The sequence below is a fragment of the Zonotrichia albicollis genome, chromosome 7 (genome assembly GCF_047830755.1).
Source record: "Zonotrichia albicollis isolate bZonAlb1 chromosome 7, bZonAlb1.hap1, whole genome shotgun sequence".
NCBI classification, from domain to species: Eukaryota; Metazoa; Chordata; class Aves; order Passeriformes; family Passerellidae; genus Zonotrichia; species Zonotrichia albicollis.
The window spans coordinates 20163914-20188396 of NC_133825.1; the positions used below are offsets into that span (position 1 = coordinate 20163914).

At 41.1% G+C, this 24483-nt stretch overlaps 1 protein-coding gene across 10 annotated transcripts in view; it reads right to left on the reverse strand.

The window, feature by feature from the left end:
• PCDH15 (protocadherin related 15) overlaps window positions 1-24483 on the reverse strand; it is a 630962-nt gene that overhangs the window by 455641 nt on the left and 150838 nt on the right. For all 10 annotated transcript variants that reach the window (XM_074544551.1, XM_074544552.1, XM_074544553.1 and 7 more), the window contains exon 3: window positions 14743-14820. The gene's annotated coding sequence lies outside the window, so the exon portion shown is untranslated. The remainder of the gene's footprint in view (window positions 1-14742; window positions 14821-24483) is intronic.

The following is a 24483-nucleotide window of genomic DNA, read 5'->3' on the forward strand; positions in this document are numbered from 1 at the left end:
TGATGGGTGGGGAGTGATTCCAATTGAACTGAGTGGATATAGACCAATATATCCCTAAGGATATAACCAATATGACCCTAAGGGTGAGCAGGCTGTGTAGCAATGGATAAAAACCATGCCAAGGGAAGGCAAATCAGAAGATATTTGGGTTGCAAAACAAATAAATGATATTTTGGGCCCTATCTGAAAGGGGCTGGAAATTCTTCCCACTCAGCAGTAACTTATGAAAAAAGAATTAAAAAAAAAGTAAAAGCCAAGCATAAGGGGAGATGCCCATGCTGGTGCTCTTAATTTCAAAAACTACTGATTATGCATTTCCTAGATTTTGCTTTTCTAGATCCCACTGAGTTTCACAGAATATAAACAGATCAAGATACAGCTACATTCAAGTCAGATGTTGCCAATAATTTTCAGTAATATTTTTATGAGGTGAACATAAGGTTTAGCATCTGCAATCTGTCTGAGCTGCTGGGATAGTTTAAAGGTACCGAGCTATCAGGTTAATCAAATTTTGAGAAGAGAAAAGAAACAAAACTGCATATTAAGCTGAAAAAAAAACCCCCACACTGATGTGTATTTTAGAAAATATATGCTGCAGTCAGCATGCCCAGTAACCTCCCATTATTTACACACAGTCAGCTGTAAATCTTTGGGAAGTGTGACCCAGGAATGCCATCTACCAATAATCCTGAGACATCAACAAAGCCTGTGCGTAAATTGCAGCACACATCAAAGTAAGACAGTCTGAGAATGAGAATCTGAGTTTAAACTGGTGTGCTTCCACCTGGAGTTGTTATTTATTTAGGGTGGAAAACTCCAACATCACTGAGTCCAGTTGTTACCCAGCACTGCCAAGGCCATGACCAAACCACGTCCCCAACTGTCACGTAAGCTTCTCTGAGAAACAGAACTCATACAAAACATGATGACAAGAAATGATACGGCGGTGACACAACCCTGAAAAGACCAAAAATACTCAGCTAAGTTCATAAAACAGTTCATGATCTTTGTAACTCATCAAAGCCCCAAGGGAAGGATATGAATATATATTCTCTGAAAATGTGGCCCCTGAGGCCTAAAACACAGTGTGCAAAGGAAGAGAACAGAGATCTGGCTGGAGAACCAACTCCATTTCACTGACATTCCTATTCTGTCCACAGGCAAAAATCTTTCTGTTATTGCAACAACAGCTCTTTCTATAACACACCAGAATTCTTCTGACATGTGAGCAAGCAGGTGGAGACAGCCCCTGCCTCAAGTGGGAGATTCAAACTCAGGGTTCTTGCACATGTGAAACCCTTCTAATCACACATTTTCAGTAAATCCTCACAGCAGCAGGGGGTTCACTGCTGCTCCTGTACCAGAGGAGCACTGTCTGCTATGAAATTTTGGTGTCTGTCACTTGTCTATAAAACCGCACCAATTCAGGCCCCGATTCTAAGAGGGTTTCCTGCAAAAAATCCACTGCTGCCATGGCACACCCACTGAAGCCTTTGAACAGGGTTAGCTGCTCCTAACCCCTCAGCTGGGGAATGGAAGTGCAGAACCCATCCAGCAGCTTCCCCAGATCCTGCACACAATGTCCAAACTCAGCAGCACTGAAAACATATCATTGTTATGGATCAAGCAGTCGTCCCACCACAGGTCTGCAGCTGGTGTTTGACAACTCAAAACACTTCCAAGTGCTCCACTGATTTCCAAAAACTTCTTGACAGACACCTCTGATTCCAGTGGTGCCTCCTGAGGCAGAAAAGTGGCCTCTGAGGAGAGGACAACGACGGCTGGGATGGGGACCTGTTTGAGGCCTAGAATGGTTTAAAGTCCTAAATGGTTTCCCAGATCCTGCACAAAATGTCCAAACTCAGCAGCACTGAAAACATATCATTGTTATGGATCAAGCAGTGGTCCCACCACAGGTCTGCAGCTGGTGTTTGACAACTCAAAACACTTCCAAGTGCTCTGCTATTTCCAAAGATTTCTTGACAGAGACCTCTGATTCCAGTGGTGCCTCCTGTGGCCTCTGAGGAGAGGACAAGGACAGCAGGAATGGGGACCTGTTTGAGTCCTAGAATGGTTTAAAGGTACCAAGCTATCAGATTAATCAAATTTTGGGAAGAGCAAAGAAACAGAACCACATATTAAGCTGGAAAAACCCCACACTGATGTGTATTTTAGAAAATATATGCTGCAGTCCGCATGCCCACCAACCTCCCATTATTTACACACAGTCAGCTGTAAATCTTTGGGAAGTGTGACCCAGGAATGCCATCTACCAATAATCCTGAGACACCAACAAATCCTGTGAGTAAATTGTAAAGACCTTCCAGTCTAACAAGTCCTGTATGTCAATTTGTAAAGACCCTCCAGTCCAACCATTCTGCCATCTTCCACTAGACCAGGCCTTGCTCCCAGAGAGATCTGGAATGGGAAAGCTGAAATCCATCCTCAGGAAATGATGCACTAGTTTTCAAGCAAAGCCACAGCTGATGTTTCTGCTGTCATAGGAAAAACAGTTTGAGGGTTTTTTTTTTGGCTTTTAAGTGGAATAATAAGTTCCTTCCAACTTGCAAAGGAAATGTCATGGAGACATGGGAAGGAAGAGATGTGGGAGCTGAGAGAACAGGAAAACAGTATTAATTACACAGAACCTGACAGGTAGAGGAGAAAATGTTCTGCTTTCCAAAAGGAAAAGAAGGAACAGATGATTGAGATTTGCCATCAGGCCCTGCATGTTCCTCCCTTCTGGACCTGTGAAAATAAATCCCAGGATCTCAGTTCAAAGCCACCTGTGCTGGATAAAGCTGTTCACCAGCCCTCATGATCAACCACAGGGTCAGGGATCTGCTGGTCCTTTTAACTCCCTTTTCCTTGTACTTCCCACTGTGGAGCTGCCCTCAAACCCCGACACTGATCTGTGCAGCCAAGGTCCTCCCCAAAGGATCCAATTCCAGCTTAAATCAGAGAGGGAAAAGCTCTGTCTCAGATCAGAAAATGCAGAATGAAAAAAAAAATATGAAGAAAAAATTATTGGCATTGGTTCACCAGTTTAGCTGGGGTTTTTGTTGGGATTTTGGAAACTTCTATAGGGAAATATGAATGGGGCTCCCTGAAATTCCTACATGCAGGAGGTGCTCTTGCACTGTGTCACTACAGCCATGGCTGCTCCTGATTATCTGAAAAGGAAAAGATTTCCCAAGGCATGAAACTGCAGGAGCCAAAACAATTCATGGGTGCTTAAGCCCAACACTGATTGCTTCCTTCAAGGAATGTTCTGTTTCAGGTTTTTCCCTTCGATCCAGTGCCTGCATTTGTCATTTAAACAAACACTCCTAATTTACTCTTGATTTCATAATGCAAATTACTTTTTCTATTACTCCATCTATTCTGTTATTTAGCTTCTGCTTTATTTACCAGTTTGGTTTGCATATAGATCTCCCCCTAAGCAATCCCTACATCAAGGGCTACGTTTATTTTTCCATTTATTTTCTTCCACTGGTTGTGTGATTCAGATTTGAACACATAAAATCAGGTGAGAATCCTTTCAATAGAAAATTCCTGTGAGAAAATTCCTTTTGTTTCACCCAAACAAGCTCCTGGTTTCCAAAAGCTTGCAGATCAGGGACTTCTTGGGAGAGAGTTTATTTTGATTTTAAACCATTTTTCTTCTATAATCACATGCAATTTCCCCTTTTATCTTTTTGCCTAATTGCAGTTATTTTCATCACATATTCTGATTTTATGTTCTCTGTCCCCTTTCCTTTCATATTCCCTTGGTCTCATCCTGTTAACTCCGTGTGTTCAAATTTCCTGTCATAGATCACAACAAGATTATAATTTTCAGAAAAAAAAACCTCAGGTATTTCAAAACAGATTGGGATTTTTGATTGTGATAAACTCTACTTTACCACATACCTAAAAGTTCAGCAGGTTACCAAGAACTCATTACCAAAAAGTGTTTTGGACACAATTACAGCAAAAAAAATTTCATTTAACACACTCATCAATCTGTTACACACAGTTATTTTTGCATGTTTGTACTTGAGTGTGTGATTTAGTAAAATACAGGCCTTGATTACAGAATTGAGGATGGGAGGAATGTTAAAATTCCTGGATCTTTTTCCTGAACTTTTGTCCATCAGTAAATTACAGCTCATGGACAAAACTTCTCTCTCTTCAAGACCAAAAACTTCACACATCTGAGGTGATGAGGCATTTAGAGACAGAAATTGAGTGGCATGAAGACATAGAAACCCAGGGGTAAATAAAGAGCATTATTGGATTTAAAACATGACAGATCATAAGTCCTGAAAAATGCTTCTATTTCAAATGAATAAATAAATGCTACAAGTTGATAACATGACACAGGGACACACCAACTGTCACACCAAATAACATCAGATAAAGACAGTCAGGCCGCCAAAATCACAAGCCCCAGAAAATCTTGTCATTTTTATACATTTCTGGCTCAAACCATTTTGAGTCATTTTCCAGCTTTATCAGAAAAGACTGCTCATATTGTACTTTCATTTCCTTGAAACCTCAGAGGCTTCTGTAATCATTGTATTTCCTCCAAACCAGAGCTCTTTAATAAACAAAATACCCTAAAATAGCTCCAATTTTGTGAGGAGCTAAGTGGTGTCTATACCCCATATAATTTGTTAAATGCCAGGAGATGATAAAGGAAAATGGGTATGTATTTTATAAAATAAATATTCCAGAAATAAAGTACATTATTAAAAAAATAAATAAAAAGGAGAAGGAAGAGCAAATGGATTTAGAATAATGGAATTATTTAGGTTGAAAAAGGACTCCAATGGAGTCCTTGTCACCAGCCCAGAGCACTGAGTGCCCTGTCCACACCTTTCTTGGACACCTCCAGGGATGGGCACTCCACTTGTCTAATTAACACATTAACCTGATAATTTTATGTTGCTAAGTTGGTCTCTTATTTTTCAACGTCTACACTGAAACAAACCATCCTCAGTGACAGGAACTCCATTTTCCACCTGACCCCAGATTTTCTGTCACAAAGAGGCAATGAGTTCTCTCTTTAAAAATTGACTCACATACAGTCCTTGATTTTTTAATCAATACAATTTGGGAAAACTCATACAAAAAATGAACATATTCCCTTTTTTTTACCATTTCTTCTCTACCAGATCACAGCCTAGAGGGTTTTTTTAGGAAAACTGTGCAGCAGGAGGAAGGAGTTCCCTGCTTTTAATGCCCTGATGCTGCCCCAGAATGCCACACATGAGCTATAGATGTGTCCATCTCCATTTCACCCCTTGCAAACCTGCAGGAAATAGCTGACACTCAGACATATTTCTGCTTCTCTCTGGCAGCCATCTGTGGTTTTTTCAGGTGTTCTCCTGCACTTTCATTTCATCCCTTAATAGAGTATTAAACCCCTGCCTGGTTAAGAGCAATTGGTAAAGAACTCTCTCTGCTGACACACTGACGGAAGTTACTTGCACTTGAACATCCCTGCCCACATGTTTGTGTAGAAAACACCTCAGGGTTAAAAGACTTTAAGTTGCACTTAGAGAAAAATAAAATTGCTAGCTGCATATCAGGTATTTCTTCCCTTTATGTCCAGTTTTAGGTGGTTAAATATTGGAGTTGAATGTTTTGACCATGAGCAACTCAGTGAATCAAGGCAATGCTGGTAACCTAATTTCCAGCACTGCTTTTTTGTTTTTTAGGATGGAGTTTGTCTGTTTTCATTATTTCCATTATTTCATACTTGCTTCAGTCTCTGTGCTCATACACCACAACCACAGGCTTGTTCTTCTTCTCCCTGCTATCACATTTTTAATATAATATACAGGATATAATATAATATATGTGACATAATATATGGATGTACACCATTACTTCTCTCTGAATTAATTTTTTCCTGATCTTGGGAAGTGTAAATCCAATTGCTGCCAGGTTTAACAGGATGAGAGTCAAGATTTACTGAACCACAGCCTGGTCTTAAACATGACCATGGACTGCAGCTGAATATTTTTTTTTTTAATAATCTTTCCAACCTCTTTTCTGAGGAGCTACTTGCCTGCAACAAAAGATAATGTGTAATTTGATTAAAGATGGATATTTCTCCTCCACAGCACAAGTAAATAATCTACTTTAAAGTAGTTTGAGCTTTCATGATTCATCCTGGTGAATGCCCCCATGTAAGGGCAGATCCAGTGACCACGAGCAATGAAAAGAAATATTTAAATAGAAAATATTCCAGTTTGAAGAGAAGCAGCAGCTTCAGATGAGTGCAGCAAGGTCTTTTTTTCTGCTATGCTCTCCTCACCCTTTTGTTAGGAAGAAGATTGAGAGTGATCCATTTAGGCTGGGCTTTGCCTCAGCTTTGTGCCTACAGTGCAAGGGGAGGAAAGAAATGCAAACAGAAAACATGACAGCTCTAAAATCCCCTGAAGTGCTGCCACAGTCAGGCAATCATTGAGTCAATAAGGCTGGAAAAGACCTCCAGGATCATCCAGTCCAGCCTCCCACCAAATCCCACCAAACCACACCAGAAAGAGCCCCGTCCTCTCATTTTTTTAACATTTCCAGGATGGTGACTCCAGGACTGCCCTGGGCAGCCCATTCCAATGCTTAACACATAAAACATTGAGTCATTGGTTAAACTCAGGGGAAGTTGAACTTGAAAAATGAAGAAAATTCGTCACATGGAAAAAAAAAAACCAAACAAAACACCAAATAAGCAACTTAATGAAAAATAAAGTATGACTAACGACTTCTCAAGGCACATATTACCACTGACTGGAATGGCAATCAGCCCTCTTTAGCACCAATTTTTAATAGATAACATTAATTTATAAATAAGCAGTTTCAGCATTACATCCAATATCCCCCTTGCTCAGCACACAGCAATTAGAGCCCTTGAGAAATCACGCTCCTAAAAACATTGCTTTGCTTGGCACAATCAGCCTGAGAAACTGAAGGAAAAGCTTGCTCACCCAATATTTCCAGTGGCCTGATCACTGGGATCATCTGGGAGCTGCATAGATTTAGTAGCTGCTCAGGATTTACACTTTTATTTTTAAATTTTCCTTGTCTGGATGTGGAAATCAGTCTTGCACCAGCAGAGCCACCCAGACACACAGGAGATCTCCTGGGAGCTGAAGAAATTAACACAAATGTGACAAGTCCATGCCATGGCTTCCAGAATCATCCAGGCTGGGAGAGACCTTCAGGACCATCAGCTGCTCCCCAGCACCACCAGCATCACCCCTAAACCACGTCCCAAGGGCCACAGTCAGAAAACTTCAAAATATTTGCAGAAATGGTGACTCCACCACCTTTCTGAGCAACTCATTCCAGTGCCTGACCACTCTCTTCCAGTGAGTATTTTGGTGATAATTCACTTATGGAGAATTTAAGAAGGAATTCAATATGGGACCTCGGAATTGTTTTTGATGATATTATTTATTTTTCTTCTGTTCTACATAGGCAGGAAGGGTGAGTTAGGCTCACATTGTTACAGCATAGTTCAGAAGGTCACAAGACCCTTGGTTACAAGACATTTCAAGGATTTATTGACCAATTAAACACTGCCAACAAGGATATTTGTGTTCTTAACCCAATCCTTAAATATTTCATCTTATGGACTCATGCTACAGTGTAAGCTTTCTTAGCCAATCATGTTATGACACACAAATCTACAGTACTGCATTCTAAACTCCTTGTTTACCTCCCTGTCCAATTTATTCCAGTGCCTGACCACTCCCTTCCAGTGAATTTCTTGGTGACCATTCACTTGTGGGGAGTTTTAGATGGAATTTGATACAGGGCCTCTGAATTGTTTTTGATGCTGTGATTTATTTTCCATATCTTCTACATAGGCAGGAAGGGTGAGTTGGGCTCACATTGTTACAGCATGGTTTAGAAGGTCACAAGACCTTAGTTACAAGACCTTTCAAGGATTTATTGACCAATAAAACACTGCTAACAAGGATATTTATGTTTTTGACCCAATCCTTAAATATTTCATGCGATGGACCCATGTTACAGTGTAAGCTTTCTCAGCCAATCATGTTATAACACACAAACCTACAGTATTGTATTCTAATCTCCTTGTTTACCTCTGAAATTATTTTTACCTATATCTTTAAAACTCTAAACTTTCCTCTACTTAGCTTAACATGTCTCTGCTTTAAACTATAAATCCACATTCTCACTTCTAGCACCTAAGTTTTGGAGCCTTTTCCAAGGTCTCAGATGAAATCCTGGGTTTAATTCTAAGCTTTGGCTTACAGGCCTAAAGTTCTGAGAGTTCCCTGCATTTTGGATTCCAATATTTTTCCCCCTAATATCTGATTTGAACCTCCCCTGGTGTCACAATGCTGCAGAACTGTTGGGGATGAGGTGCCTTTCTCCAGCCCTGACATCACAGATGTGGAAATCAGTAAACCTCAAGCTGAGGCAATGCAGGAAATTTCACATCAGGCATAGAAAAAGTTGTTTTTGTTTTTATCCTTTATAAAAACTGGGACTAAATGAAGTTTTAAGTTAGTCTTCTCTAAGATACCATGGCAGGGGGTCTGAGGGTGTATATGGTCAGTCAATATTTAAACTCTCTGTGCAAAATATATTAGGCAAATATATTTAATAACATGAATGCTATATACACATATATATTTAGTATATAAATTTAGACAAACTGGAGAGATTTTTGAATTTCAAAACAGACAAAATCTGCATCCAATTTTGAGACAACCCTCAACAGACTGATTCATACTTTGAAACCATGTCCTTGTAACCTGAAGAAATCAGAAACATTCATTAGGAACAAGACATTTTTTTTAATAGGTTTGATAACACAAACCTGTTGGATTAAAAAAAGAGATGGAAAAGTGTATCTGCTACTCCATGGCACCAGTCTGTGACTGTGTGGGCAGAGCTGTCTATGCAGCAATGCCCCTCAAACCCAAGCAAATTGCACAGCCTGTTTCTCCAGCTGGGGATTTACACCCCACTTCACCCCCCAGTTTACAGAGAGAAGGAGCTGTGACTTCAAAAATGAGATCTTTATCCACAAGCCTGTTTTGAGCATAAATTATTCCACTGTGGCATATGGAATGCTTGGCAATATTTACCTCTGACTCACCAGCTATTCTCTGGTAAGATGGAACACTAGACTACAATCATAGAATCTTGGAATGCATTGGAAGGCCCCTGAAAAATCTTCTATTAAACCCCCCTGCCAAGAGCAGGGATGTCACTGTCTAGAACAGCTTGCTCAGGGCCCCATCCAACCTGACCTTGAAAGAAAAATCAAGTAAAATTCAGAAATTATTAAGATGTAAAGATGCCAGTAACCCAAAAGGTGGATGCCTCTCTGCATTGAAGGAACACAAAAACACATTTCAGGGTTTGACTACTGATCCCACGTCTGGAACTATTTTTGGCTTTTAAAAACACATTGTTTGTTTTCAGTTGTGAATACCAAACTCCTCATTGCCACAGAAGCCCTGCTGGAGAGTCAAAAATCAGTGAGGCTGGAAAATCCCTCGCTGTGGGCAGAATGCCCACCTTGTGCCCAGCCCAGAGCACTGAGTGCCACCTCCAGCCCTTCCTGGGACACCTGCAGGGCTGGGCACTGCAAAGCTCCCTGGGCAGCCCCTGCCAAGGCCTGAGCACCCTTTGCATGCAGGAATTGCTGCTGCTGTCCCAGCTGAGCCTCCCCTGGCCCAGCCTGAGGCCCTTTCCCCTTGTCCTGTCCCTGTTCCCTGGCAGCACAGCCCGACCCCCCCTGGCTGTCCCCTCCTGGCAGGGAGTTGTGCAGAGCCACAAGGGCCCCCTGAGCCTCCTTTGCTCCAGGCTGAGCCCCTTGCCAGCTCCCTCAGCCCCTCCTGGGGCTCCATTCCCTGTCCTGGACACGCTCCAGCCCCTCCATGTCCCTCCTGGATTGGGGACCCAGAACTGGACACAGCCCTGGAAGTCCCTCAGCAGGGCCCTGCTCTGGGTCTGTGGCCACCCCATTGCCACCCCATTGGCCTTCTAGGTCCACAATCAACTGCCCCACACACATTTTCTCCAAGATCAGGCAAACAACACCATGGAAGCTTTTGGTTGTTCTTAATTCACCCCTTCTGTCCCAAAACAGCACTGGGGGAAACAGAATCCCTTCCCTTCCCCCACACCTTTGACAGTGTGGTTTGAAAGCATAAACAGCTCCAAAACCACTCCATGGGCACAGATCTAATGGGATTTGGATGGTGCTGTTCCAGAAAGGCTGTTCTGAGCGGCTGAAGGAAAACCCAACACTCCCCCTTGTTTACAGCAGGTAGCAAGGGGCCCCTGCTGGCTCACACTGCCTCCTAAATGAACTTAAATGGTGACAGCACCACTGAACAGACACCTGACCCACCCTACATATTTCTGCCAGCAAATCTGTCAGTGCAGGATGGGAAAACATCCTGTCTTTGCAATCCTCAAGGCACAAATGCACCCCCGGTGAGTGTAGAACACTTCTGCTGCTTCAGCCTGTGCTTCAAAGATCTCCTGTGATGACACAAACACGACAGATCCTGGATTTCTGCTTGTTCCAGAATGCTGTGCCATGACACAAAGAAAATTTATTCTTTTTCAGAGCAAAGTGAACACAGGAATATGAGTAATTAATGCAATTTTACCAGAGATGGGAACGGTTCAGAATTAAAGGCATGTCTGGGAGGGGGATTTAGGCAGAAAAACTGAACAGATATCACTGCTGGTGTACATCCCGCACTTCCCACCTGTGAGCAGCTAGGAAAGAACATTGCACAAGGCTAGCATTCCAGCAGGAGACCTGTTTTATCTGACCAAAGCTGCTCAGCAGAACACTTCCCCTCAGCTACGTGCCCCTCTCATCAATACACCAATTTGGCTCCTTCCACAAGGACAAAACTTGATGATAACACCTCCCTCTGACACCAGTCAGCCTGTGAAGGCACAAAAATGCTGCTCCGTTCATGAAATAGCAAATAAATGAACAGTCCCAGGGTTGAGAGACCCAGGGTTGATCTTTGGAAGTGGCCACTACATGGAATTTCCGTGCTCCTTCCTCTTGGAAGGAGACAACTGAGTATCACAGAGTCATTTTATTTCTTTAGATTTCTTTATTTATTCTTTATTGTTATTTCTTTCTTTTCTATTCTTAGCCTTGTTCTGATGAGAACTTTTTCTTCTATTCTTTTAGTATAGTTTTAATGTAATATATATCATAAAATAATAAATTTTATTATATAAAGCCTTCTGAAATATGGAGTCAACATTCTCGTCTCTCCCCTCATTCAAAAACCCCTGTGAACACCATCACAACACTGAGCCAAATAAATGTGAATGGTTAACACCGAGCTAACAAAAAAATTCTCCCAATACAAATGAAACCAAATAGCCCAAACTCCTGCCTACATCCCACACTCCCAAATAGCCAAAAGTCCTACATCAAATAGCCCAAACTCCTACATCCCTTGTTTCCTTCTGTGATCCCAGGTCAGGGACTGGAAGTATCTGTGACAGAGTCTACCTGATCCACATCAGCTCCTCATTTTCATTTCATCCTGGGAACCTGAGAGCACGGATCATAATGTCCACATATGTCAAAAATTCATTTCCACATCCCACAAACTGTCTTTCAAACCATCATGCTTCAGAAGAAATTCCTTGAGAATTCAATGTTCAGAATATTCCCATCGATTTAGGAATGCAAAATCTGAAATCAATTCTCACCATCATGATTTTAGTTTTGCTGGGAAAATGAATTGAAAATATGAAACAGGTTTGTGCATTTATTTATCTGCATGTTAAATATATCAGCTCAATGGCAGCCTCCTTGAAACTAGGGAATTGTGATGCAGTGGTTTCAACAGAGATTTTAGGCCACAGAGTGCAGTTTGCCTGGGCTCTACAGATGGTCTGGAATGCAAATATAAGGGAAAACCTGACAGAAAACAAACATCCCACTGTGTTCCTTAAATTTAGCTACCCCTCAATGTATTATTACAACACAGAATCTACTAATTATGGAATTATAGAGTCCCAGAATGGACTGGGTTGGAAGATAGTCCCTTGATTTTTTACTTTTTTTTTTCCAAGTTCATCAAGACAGAGTGATCATTTGAGTTTCTATTCCATCAAAACCTGCCATTTTTAAATTTTGAGAACATTTTGGGCATCATTGAGGAACTGACTTTACTGAGAAGGCACTGACAGATCCCTTCAAGGCCTGGCTGACTTTGGGGTGTCAGCCCAGCACTTTGGGACACAGGCAGGCAGAGCATCCATGCCCACCTCCTGCTGTGTCAGGAGAAGATAAAGCCCCACAGGACACCCAAATGATTGGAATATTAATACTTCTCATTTATTCAACCATTTCAGACAACCATAAAGAAATCAGACACCTCAATGACATCATCATCCTCATCCATGCCACTGTCACCACACCCCCACAAGGGTTAAATGATTTTTGAGATCATTCCAGCCCCAAATGAGCTCAAGCTTGGCACGTACAAGATTAGAGGGGAGAAAAAAGGCCACTCTAAATTATGCTCAGCAATGACACATTGCAGTTTCAGAAACTCAGGAACATAAATCAGTATTAAGTTTGTGAGCTCTCTTGACAAGAAAAACCATCATATAATTATAGAATCAAATGAGAGACATGCCCACGTTGTAAGTATTTGTAAGCAAGTTGATATCAGTCATACTTTAGAAACAAATATCTCATTTACAAGCCAATTTGAGCAATATAAACTGCCAAATTGAGCCTGAAGCCTGAAACCCAAAGTCTGCAGGAAGAAGCCAGTCCTCTAATTTCCTGCATGACTGGAGACACAAAAGTAAGAACAAAGTGTCATTCTATTAAGGCTCAGAAAACATGCTTTTAGAACTCAGGTGGGGTTTAATTCCTTGGCTTCCAGACTTCTAGAAACAAAATTTAAAGCAGCTCAGTGCTGAGGCTTAATGGGCTGAAGGCAGTCTGTGTTAATGGAGTCCACTCTGGAGTGGATTTGCTCCTCTCTGTGCCTTTAGCCTGGAAATAGCCAATATTTCTTTCTTCACTTTATTATTAGTAACTGTAGGGATGAGAAATTATTGATCCATCTAAGCTGTCATCTTGTTTAAACTTCAGACTACTCATGTGCTCCAGGGACTTTGGTTGTTTGTCCTAAATTAAATAATTGTTAGGAACTCAAAGGGATGAAACCGTTCCTCCCCTAATTATGCATTTCATGCCTTGCTAAACTCCTTAACAAAATTGAGTCAGTGGCTTGTGGCTGACAGGGCATTATTTGTGGGGAAAATCAGCCCACACTTGAGTGGCTAAACTGACAAACAACCAAGCTGAAACCTCCAGATTTCAACAGCAACTGATTATCTTGAACTGATCTTTGGAAGTGGCCACTATATGGAATTTCCATGCTCCTTCCTCTTGGAAGGGGACAACTGAGTATCACACCATCATCTTATTTCTTTAGATATTTCCCTGAATAAAGAATATGAGAAAACAAGACTGCTCTGCTCATTGCTTCCAAACATCTTCCCTGGGAAACAACCCAACATCAAAATATTTTATCATCATACTCCCAGCATCTAAAAATTTCTGCTTGTCTGGCTCTTTGTGGCTCTGTGGTGCCCTTCTCCTGAGGTTTCTGCTGCCTCTAGACAAAGCCACCAGCACAAAAATGCCCTTTTCTGTCTACAATAACACCATAGTGCCCAGGTGCTGAGCCCCTGTAACTCTGACACAATGACTTTTCTTTTTTCAAGGTATTTACAATTACATAAATTGCTTTAATCTCTTTTTTTGGCATTCATTTTAAAGCTCAAAGTGTTTCATCTGCCCTCCCTTCCTGGACATTAGGACCTCTCATTGCTTCTCATGCTTTTAGCAATTATTTTAACAATTTTTCTTTTTTTTCCCCTCACTAAATATGGTATAATATGAGATATAAATTCACAGTAGGCTGTATTTACCTGGTTAATCCCCACAGCTTTAACGAGAAATACAAGAAAATACACGAACCAAAAAAACCACATTCAGGTTCCCAGCTGTGACAGCAGCAGATCAATGTTTGCTGTGCCATCTTGACTTAAGTATCTTTTCTATGATCATTTCTCCAATTTATATTCATTACAGAACACCTGCCAGATCTGTTACCCAAATTATTTGGTGTCCCTGTTGTATCCCCCAACGTGTGAAACCACCTCTTGTGCAATCAAAGCTCAAGTCTGCTTTGAGAATCACCACATAAAAAAAGATTGATTTTCATCTTGGAAATGTCAGACTTGTGCCTATAATGCTCAGCTACATTTCTCAGGAGCAGTAAAGTTCAAAAAAGAGCCCCAGCCCTGACACATCTCCGACACATCATGATGGATGTGACAGTTCTGCTGCTTTACTGCCAGAAACGTCCTGCTACAGAATGAGGCAATCAATGGAGGATAATAAATCTATCCCAGACCCCAGAACTATTTTTTGTACATGCAGAACAGCAGAAATGACACATTAGTTATACCTGTGGAGGTAATAAACCATCACACTTTTCTTTACTGTTGCACAATTCCAGTTAAACAATTTAATCTTTACCTGTTTTATCTGTTCAACGCTTTGCCATCGCAACTCCCAATATGCATTTTCAAATTATTAATGGAGTGAATTAAAAAGAAAAAAGAAAAAAAAGAGAGAGGGAGACAACTGAAGACACACTTTCCAGTTAAAAGAAGAAGTTTTCTTACCATTTTTTCTGGTCCCTCTGTCAGCCAGGAGAACAACTGCTGCTCCAAAGGAATGTGCTGAATTACGTTCCCTTCATCCTGGAACACATTGCTCCTGATTAATACTGACTCAGAAATTTTACCTTGAGTGCACAGCACAAATACATTTCATTTCCCCCTTTTTTTTTTTTTGAGAAGCCCAATGTTTGAGATAAATTACAGCAAGTTTGGAAAAGTTAATTTGACGTGCATAAATCAAGGCTTGGCAGAGAAAGGATTGGTTTGATTTATAACTAATGCCTTTGAGTGTATTCTCCCACCTATCCTTCAAGTAACAGCCTTGATTTCAGCAAGAGGGAATATACTTCAAAATAAGTATTTTCTGAGGTCATTTGACCACACCACCAACAAAACAAGCCCAGCTGTGCCAAACACGGTGATTTAAAATACATGAGTTCATTTCAAATTTTCACTACACAGGCGCAATAAATTTGAAAACTGTTGCAGGACTAGATTGATGGTTCCTTGTGCTTGTGTATGATTTCCAAAATACATCCATGGATCACTGTCATAATTCTATTTCTCCCATTATTCTATACATTCATAAGCACACAGACAATATTTAATGCTGCACTGAGTTTGGATGAGGCAAAGCACACAGCACAAGCAGGTATGTGACTAAAGCTCTGTAAAACTGAGAATTAGGAGGAATTCCAGGGCCAAAAAACTTCTCTTTATTAATTTGGCTTTTCCTAGGCTTTTCCTAGTTTTAAAGGCAGGAATATCCTGATATTCTCTCTATCTTGCCCCCTGAAGGACACTGGCTGCATTTATAGCCAGGCTGAGGAAAGAACAAGAAGCAAAGTTTATTTTGCTTTTGCACAAACCTTAAATGAGTTCATAAACCTGTAGGTCAGGCTCTGCCCCAGAGCAGTGGGGACCTGGCTGTGAGGAAAAACTCATCAATGAGTTTGGATGACACCAAAATCCCTCCTGACTACTTGGTGGTGGCCCTTTGCTCCTGAGGAGTCCCCATGAAATGTTAGAGGCAGAAAATGAGAATAAAAATCAGATTTCAGCATGTCTGTGCTTGGACACAAAGCTATCTCACCCCACCAAAGAATTATCATTTATTTTTGTGTGTGGCCTTGTTGTCCCCATGTCAGACACAGCTTCACTCTCCTGTTTTTGGGAAGGGCAGGGAGGGAAGGAATTCTCTCAGAGCACACAGGGAAACTCCAGCAGGATCAGGAGCTGCTGGCCATGGCTGATGAAACGTTCCCATGACAATCCCTCTCATCTGTGCATCTCACAGCTATTTCCAGTAAGCGTATTTTGGTTTTTGTCCAAGCGAGAACAACAATGCATTTCCTGAGGAAATCAAAATTAGCAAGAGCAGTGCATCACTGCTTTGTAGCTGCTTCTGACAATTAATAAATTAATATTATGTGGTGAGGGAAGAGACTGAAAATAACTCAAATGGTTTTTTCTCTTCAAGCTGGATGATGATTTTTTAGAGTATTTTCTCTGAGATTCAGTGAAATGCTCTGAAAATACTTTGTAGGTAACAGTTCATTTAAAAACTAAGCAATAGCTTTAAAAAAAGGAAGATTTTGGGGTTTTTTCTCCCTAGGAGCTAAAATAACATTTGGAGCATTCTTTAATTTTTTAATGATAGGAAAATATTTTGCATTAATATAATGAAGTTGCTCATTATACCTGCAGCTATTTTTAAATTTCCCATAACTGGCATAGCAGTTCACCTAATCATCTCTAGTTTTAATGCAATCCTTTTAATTCCTGATAGAAACCTAATTTTTTAAACAAATGTTAAATAAATAGCAAGTCTGGAATCGGTACAGCTCCTGCAGCATTGTGTCATTCCCAACCACATGGAAACACTCTGTAATACAAAATTATTTATTTTCAGTCACCATTCCAGCTCAAAAACCTATAAAAGCTCACCAGATTAGCTTTCAGCAATAAAAGATTAGAATACATTGTCTTGATTAGCCAAAATTCTTTAACTTCTTTCATGTATTATTAGCTCAACTCAGATTTTCCAATTTCATTGGTGTCCTTGACAGAGGGAAAAAAGGAAGGATTTTCTGGGCGAGGAAAGGAGCAGGGTGGTCTCAGGTGAAGCAAGGGCTCTCAGAGATCAGAGAAATTCAAATTAAATCTTCCAGCCCCTTCATGATCTGCTGACCTGATTTGTGCACATAAATGAGCAGTAGGGATTTAATTCCAAGCCAAAGGAAGTGAATGAAATGACTGGTTGTTTATTTTGGTGAGTTGGAGAATTTCTGTCTGGAATCACAGAATCCTGGGTTGCCAGGGTCCCATGAGGATCCAGTCGCACTCCTGACCCTGCAATATTGCCCTTTTTAGGGTAATTTTGTCTTTCAAATCAGTGCAAGGGCAAGAGCATGAGCAGAAGTTTAATCAGCCTCCTCCCTCAGCTCCTCTCACTGAATTTTGCTGATTGTGATTCTAAATGCTGCTGAGATTCAGCTCCTAAAAATGTGTCATAACAACTCCAGCAGCACTGACACCCTGACCTTCAACTCTAATTAATTTTAATAGACATGGCTGTGTTTTGAAAAACTAAAAAAAATAAAGATCTGCCCTGCTCTTTTCTAAAACAAATACAAAGGGAAGAGTCAGCCTACTGAATACACATGATGAGATTCACAGCCAAAATAAAGTTATTAAAATGGCTTCTCCTTAATGTGCTTTAAGAAAGGGGTTTTGGCCATGGGCACAAAAACCAGACCACAAAAAAAACAACCAAAACCAAACCAAAACTCACCAGAACAGTGCTACACTAAGGCTACATTAAAAAAAAAAAAAAAAAACCAGTTTCAAACTAAAAGCAAACAAGATCTAGATAAGTTTCATGTAATTTTCACATTTGTAGTGACTTTTAATGGTATAATAAAATGAACATTTTTTTGCTGTATCTTTCTGAGACCTCACACTGCAGGATTACCTTTCACTTGTAAAGTCACTGCAGAGTCACCTAAGTCATGTTGAAAACAAAACTAATCACCCAATTAATTCAAGACCATAAATAATGACTTTTTTTTCTTAATGAGATTAAAAATACAGTCTATTCTAGGTCAGCCATGTTTTTATAGCTACAAATAATAACATTAAGGCCTTGTAGGAAATAAAATAGATTTGGAATTAAAACCCATGCTTTTTCCAGAGTCACTCAGTGACTATACAGAGTTTAACACAGAGGTTTTCTTTTCACTTTTCTGTAGCGTCTACTTAAACTAATGTGACTGTGAGAGACTTTAAATCAGTGAAAGACTAAAGTCCCACAGACTCCTTTGTTTCATTGATCTCAGCCTTGTGAAGAGCCTGTTGTTGAGAACAGCCCAGGAGAGGTGGAACTGTGAGAGGGGATAAGGCACTGTGGCATTTCATGATAAAAATGTTTTCACTCTCCAGGAGATGAGGCAATAAAAAAAACTCAACCCTTTTTACATCCTTTAAACACAGTTTGCATGGCTCTCCCTTCCTCAAGAGAGAGAATCTGTTCCTTGGGTAGGAGAAACAAATCTGGGTTGTGCAAGGGCAGTGAGCGAAGAGCTCTCTCCATGAATATCCACCTACTCAGACACAGAATAACCAGCTCCTGAGGCAGCAAATGAAATCCATCCCTTCAGCAGCTATGAAACACAGAACACTAAATAATTCAGCTCCCAAACACTAATTACAGGATGTTGGCAGCAGGAGCTGCCAGCCCTGAGGATGCAGAGATGACCCCAGGATGTGCTGATGCTCCCTCTGACCCTGCTGCAAACTGGAAAATGAGCCCTGCCCTAAAGAGAGGAGCATGGCCATGATGAGGGGGGCTTTATAAAGAATTCCCACTGTCCTCAGCATGAAATTCTTGGGAGTAAAGACAATTTCCCAGAGCACATTGAGACCACCTGAGTGCTGCAGACATCTTTTATGGAAAATTCTTTCCTTAGGATTTTTCCTCCTGAGAAGCTGAGAGGCCTCAGGAACAAAATGTAAACAATGATTATCTGCTGCTGTGGAATGCAACAGGTGCATCTGTGATTGATCTCATGTGGTTGTTTGTAATTAATGGCCAATCACAGTCAGCTGGCTTGGACAGAGAGTCTGAGACACAAACTTTTGTTATCATTCTTTGCTATTATATTCTTAGCTAGCATTCTGATGAAACATTTTCTTCTATTCTTTCACCATAGTTTTAATGTAATATATATCATAAAATAATAAATCAAGCCTTCTGAAACATGGAGTCAGATCCTCGTCTCTTCCCCAGTCCAAGACCCCTGTGAACACCGTCACACCTGAAGAAAGTGTTCCAGTCCCTGCTCAGACAAGGATTAATGCTGTTGCTCCTGGCAGGTAAAAATCACCTGGAATTCCCACCCTGTGTGAGGCAGGGCAGTGTCAGAGAGAACCAGCAGCTCTGAATCACACACAGGACCCCGAAGTAAATATTCCCAGAATTCCAGAGCAGCTGGGGCTGGCAGGGCCTCTGGAGATCATCATCTAATCCCCCTGCCAGGCAGGGGCACCTGGAGCAGGTGGCACAGGGACATGTCCAGTTGGGTTTGGGATGTCTCCAGAGAGTGACACTCTCCCCAGGCAGCTGTTCCAGGGCTCTGCCACCCTCCATGGAAAGTTCTTCCTCATGTTGAGGTGGAATTTGTGATGTATGGCCCCTGCTCCTCATCCTGTCACTGACACCCTTCTCTGCCAGTCTCTGGAGATGTCTGTGTGGATTGTTGGGATCCCCCTCAGCCTTCTCTGCTCCAGACTGACCAGGCCCAGCTCCTGCAGCCTCTCCTCATCAGAGAGATGTTCCAGACCCAAAATCATCCTTGTGGCCTCTCCTGGATCCTCTCCAGCATCTCCTTGAGCTGCAGAGCCCTCAGCTGGACACAGCACCCCAGATGTGCCTCACTGGGCAGGGCAGAGGGGCTGGATCCTTCTCTGACCTGCTGGCCATCCCCTTCCTGATGTCCCCAGGACTATGGAAAGTTCTTCCTCATGTTGAGATGGAATTTGTGATTTAAGGCCACTACTCCTCATCCTGTCACTGGCACCACCTCTGACAGCCCCTGTGTGGATTGATGGGATCCCCTCTCACCCTTTCCATCTCCAGACTGACCAAGGCCTACTCCTGCAGCCTCTCCTCATCAGAGAGATGCTCCAGAGCCCAAATTATCCTTGTGGCTCCCTGACCTGCTGGCCATACCCTTCCTGATGTCCCCAGGACCCCACTGGCCCTCCAGGCCTCTCTGTCCACTCATGGCCACCTTGTCCCCAACAGCACCCCCAGGTCCTTCCCTGCAGGGCTGCTCCAGCTCCTCCAAGCCTGTGCTGCTCCTGCCCAGGTTCAGGACCAGAATTTCCCTGGTTAAACCCCACCAGGTTTCTCTGCAGCCTCTCAAGGTCCCACTGAGGGTCAGCTCAGCCCCAGGTGGATCCAGCAGCTCCCACCACCAGCACTGCCACACCAGGCTCTGATCCCAGACCAAACAAGATTCCCTGGCCTGGAATTCCATGGTTCCTCTGATCTTTCCATCACTTTTGCACCTCACTGTGGTACTAACAGAACCAGAGCACAGAGAGGTGCCAGGGACTGATTTTCTGCTCATTCCTGGTGTTACCTGTCCATATGATCAGGGGGTTTTGTCACCAGGACAAGGCCTGGCCACAGAGAGTGATGCCAGCTGGAAAACCCAAGAATCCCTTGAGGATAGGGTGAGCAGAGGGATCTGTACCCAAAATGCTCGGGAAGGCAGACCCCAGGTGTATTCCCAGAAAGGAAGATCCCAAATCTCCCATATTTCCTTTTAAGTTCTGGTTCCAGCAATGCCATAAAACTCATCCCCACCATCTTCATCCTTTGAACAACTTCCATTTATCTCCCTGTGTTCAGACATGACACAATCAAAACATAAATGATGATGTACAAAATGACCAGAAAAAAATGAGTACAGCTGTCACTCTGGTGGACAAAAAAAAAATGTAGCACAGATAAGAAATGAGTCCAGTCTGCATTATCAGAGCACCTCAAAAATGCTAAAGATCAAGGATTTGGTTTGATTTTTAAAAACTACTGCAAGCCCAGGTATCTCATCAAGCCTTTCCAAAAGCATCTGCTTTCCTTCAGGGCTTTTCATGTCCAGCCTATAGAAAAGATAAATATTCCTTTAAGTGGCAATGATTTCTGAAAGATGAATTTTGCAGTGATTTATGCTTCAGGCAGTGTGTATAAAACCTGACAGGAAGCTCTGAACTGATGAGTGTTCCTGCATTGCTGTTGCACTGATTTAAAAGGAAAAATCACCCTAAAAAGGGCACTGTTTGCTTGAGTTCTGCAAACAGAGTCCCACTCTTAAAGGATGGCAAGAGCTGAGGAATATCACTTATGTGGTGATAAAGATTTTCTTAGAAGACAACAAAATTCCTGAGAGATGTATCCTGACATAAAAAAATTATCAAATATCTGCTCTCCATGGCCAGCAGTACCTCAGTGTGTTCCATGGTTAACAATCAGAACATGTCAATAACCAGAACAATTATTTTGAGGATAAATGAAGGAAATCAGTTAAGCCATCCCTGCTAAAGAGAGATAACGATGATATTCAAAGACAAATCAATGTATTTACAGATTAATACCCCAGTGTAAAACACAAAAAATAGGAATTGAGGAAATAACTTAGTCTTTCTCTAATATCCTTTCCTCAAACCCTGAAAAATTTCTACAACATGTTTTTTTTTCAGCATTAGTGGCACCTGCAGCCCAAGACAAGCAGGCAAATTAAGCACCTTGCAAAGGCTCAGCCACAGCAGCTTCTCTTCTCCCAGCTAATTAAAGGGTTTTCCTCTGAGCCTGAAGCTGTCTAATCATGGCAGAAGCATTCCCCCATCATTAGGGATGACTTGAATCAATCCTGCAGCAGGATGCAGACTCAATTTCCTATTTGATTTTTAATTATAAGCTCTAGATACCAATTTCCCTAAGTTTTCAACATAAACATTAAAGAAAACCAAACACCATGACTGAGATTTCACAGTCTTTTGTTATTCATAAGTGGACTAAAACTGAGCAATTTTGCTTTCACAAAAACCCACGCATAATCCAAACGATTACAGAGCTCAAATCCCTCTGTGTCCAATATTGCTGATCAAAACCAATGCAACAGTCAGGCCTGAGATCTGTATCATTCTGGCAGCTTTATTGTTATTGTTTTTTAACTCTTGGTAGAAATAGGGCCCAAAAAAAAAAATCTTTCAAGAGATCTTTCATTTCCTTTCCATGCCTTACAAGAAAGAGAATAAGTATATTGTGGTTTAATGTGCTAAATTAGACAGCGGGTTTTAAAACATGATGTTGGCTGATAGCAGCACAAAGAGTAAGAGAGTTTCTTAATCAGTTTTTTTTTTCCTGGGTGTTGATTTTAGAATTAGTGGCTACTCCAGGAAAAAAAAATCACAAAAAAAAACCTCCAAAAAACAAAACAAAAACCCCCAAAAAACCCCCAAAATTTTTCCCAAACAGCAAAAAAACCCAAAAACCCCATAGAACCAAAAAACCCAAAAAACCCCCACAAAACCCAAAAAACCCCAAAACAAACAAACAAAAAAAACCACCCCAAAAAACAAAAAATAACCCCCAAAAAACAAAAAGCCAAATATCCCAAAAACCCCAAAAAACAAAAAAAAAACACCCAAAACCCCTAAAAACCAAAAAATCCAACAAGCCAAAAAAACAAAAAAAACCAAACAAACAAACCCCCCAAAAAGCCAAAAAACCCAACCCCCCCAAAAAACAAAACAAAATAAAAAAAAACCCCCAAAAATAAAAAAAAAAAAAACAAAAAGCCAAAAAACCAAAAAAACCCATAAAAACAAACAAACAAACAAAAAAACCCCTAAAAGGCCAAAAAACAAAACAAAAAAAAACCACAAAACCCCCCAAAAAACAAAAAAACCCAAAAACCACCCTAAAAACAACAACAAAAAAAACCCCCAAAAAACTAAAAACCCCCCAAAAATCACAAAAAAACCCAAACAATACAAAAAACCCAAAAAATTAAAAAAAAAACCAACAAAAAACCCATAAAACAAAAAAAAAACAAAACCAAAAAATAAACCCCACAAAAACCAAAAAACCCCAAATAATAATTAAAAAAAAAGAAAACCAAAACCCCGAAACAAACAAAAAATCCAAAGGTTGCAGGGCAGATTCCACTTTTAAAAATTCCAATTTCTTCTTTGCTGTTTTGAATAAGGGCTGAGAGAGGCTGCTGTTCTCTCTGTGCCTTTAGCAGACAGAGGCAAGGCTGGAGGAGATGAAATAAGCATTTTCCTCAGGAATTCCTCAATTCAGCTGTGAAGAATTTCATCCTTCCCTTTTTACCTCGGGAGTGCAGCTGAAGAAATGCAAAATGCCCAGAGTGCACTGAGATATTTCAGTGCAGCTGCATTGTCTCAGCAGACAATAGAGGGCCTGGAGGAGAGCAGTGCTAAAAATAATTCCCCAGCTGAGCTCAGGAGGAGAGGACTCATCCCAAACCATCCCTGGTGCCCTCCATCAGGGCACTTGTGCACCTCTGGCAGCAGCTGGTGCCAGCACATCACCACAAACGCAGAGAATTGATGAAAAGAATGAATTACTGAGTGGTATTAAAAGAACAACTGGAGGAAAACTGAATTGGGCACTTGGGAGGAAATTGGAGAGGTAGGAGCAGGCTGTGCTTTGTCATCTGCAGCACGGTTCAATAGAGAAATAGAAAATATATACCAGAGCTCATTTCAGCCAAGGAGACAGCAACAATAAAAGGAAGTTCTCAAAGGGAGTGTGGGCATATTCAGTTTTGGGGGGAATAAACTCTTTGGGAGACAAAAGAGACAGAAAATTCTCAGGATAATTCACTTTAAGCCATTCACGTACACATGGATTGAAACACCATTCTGAGACTACAACAAAAGGTATGGAAAACACAGCAGCTTTCCTGGTTCCATTTCTACTCCACCTAAGCCCAGAGCAGCTGCAGGTCCGAAATTCTTCCCAATTTGTTCCAAATCTGCTCTCTCAAGATGTAAAAGTCAAAATACACATCCTTCCTCCAGGAGGGGTTTGGTTCACAGGAGGGGAAGGGCTGGTGGTAAGAACAGCTGCAGTTACTCAGATAAAGGCAACTCAGGAGCTGAAGAGCAAGAAAATAAAAAACAAAACCCAGAATAACACACACCAGGAAAACCACACCTGAATAAACAGCTGCTAAGAGGACTTTAAGACATTTGCTTGAGGGAAACATATCTGTTAAAAAAATCTTAGCTTGGAACAGCAATCAGCACATGATGAAAATTATTGAAGTGAAAGTGTATTTAAGCAAAAGTCATTAATGTAGTGATTTTAGTGATAGTTAGCAAGAGATGTGAAAAGATTCTATACAACAAATTAAAACCAATAAGCCATGTAAAATACTGAACTTTTGTCACAGACAACATTATGGACTAGGTTGCAACCCAGATGAAAATCAAAGTAACACATGTAAAAAAAAAAATGGTATGGAAGCAAATTAATCACCTCTACCAGAATAGAATAAGAAATAAGGCCATTTAGGAGTCCTGCAAAATGGAGTTCAGATCCTATAAAAGTTCCATATTCAGATAGATTCTTTTAGGATGCTTTAAAAGTCACCCAGCTAGCCCTGTGACTACACTTTGCAGCCTAGGAATGAGTCCCCAAAACAG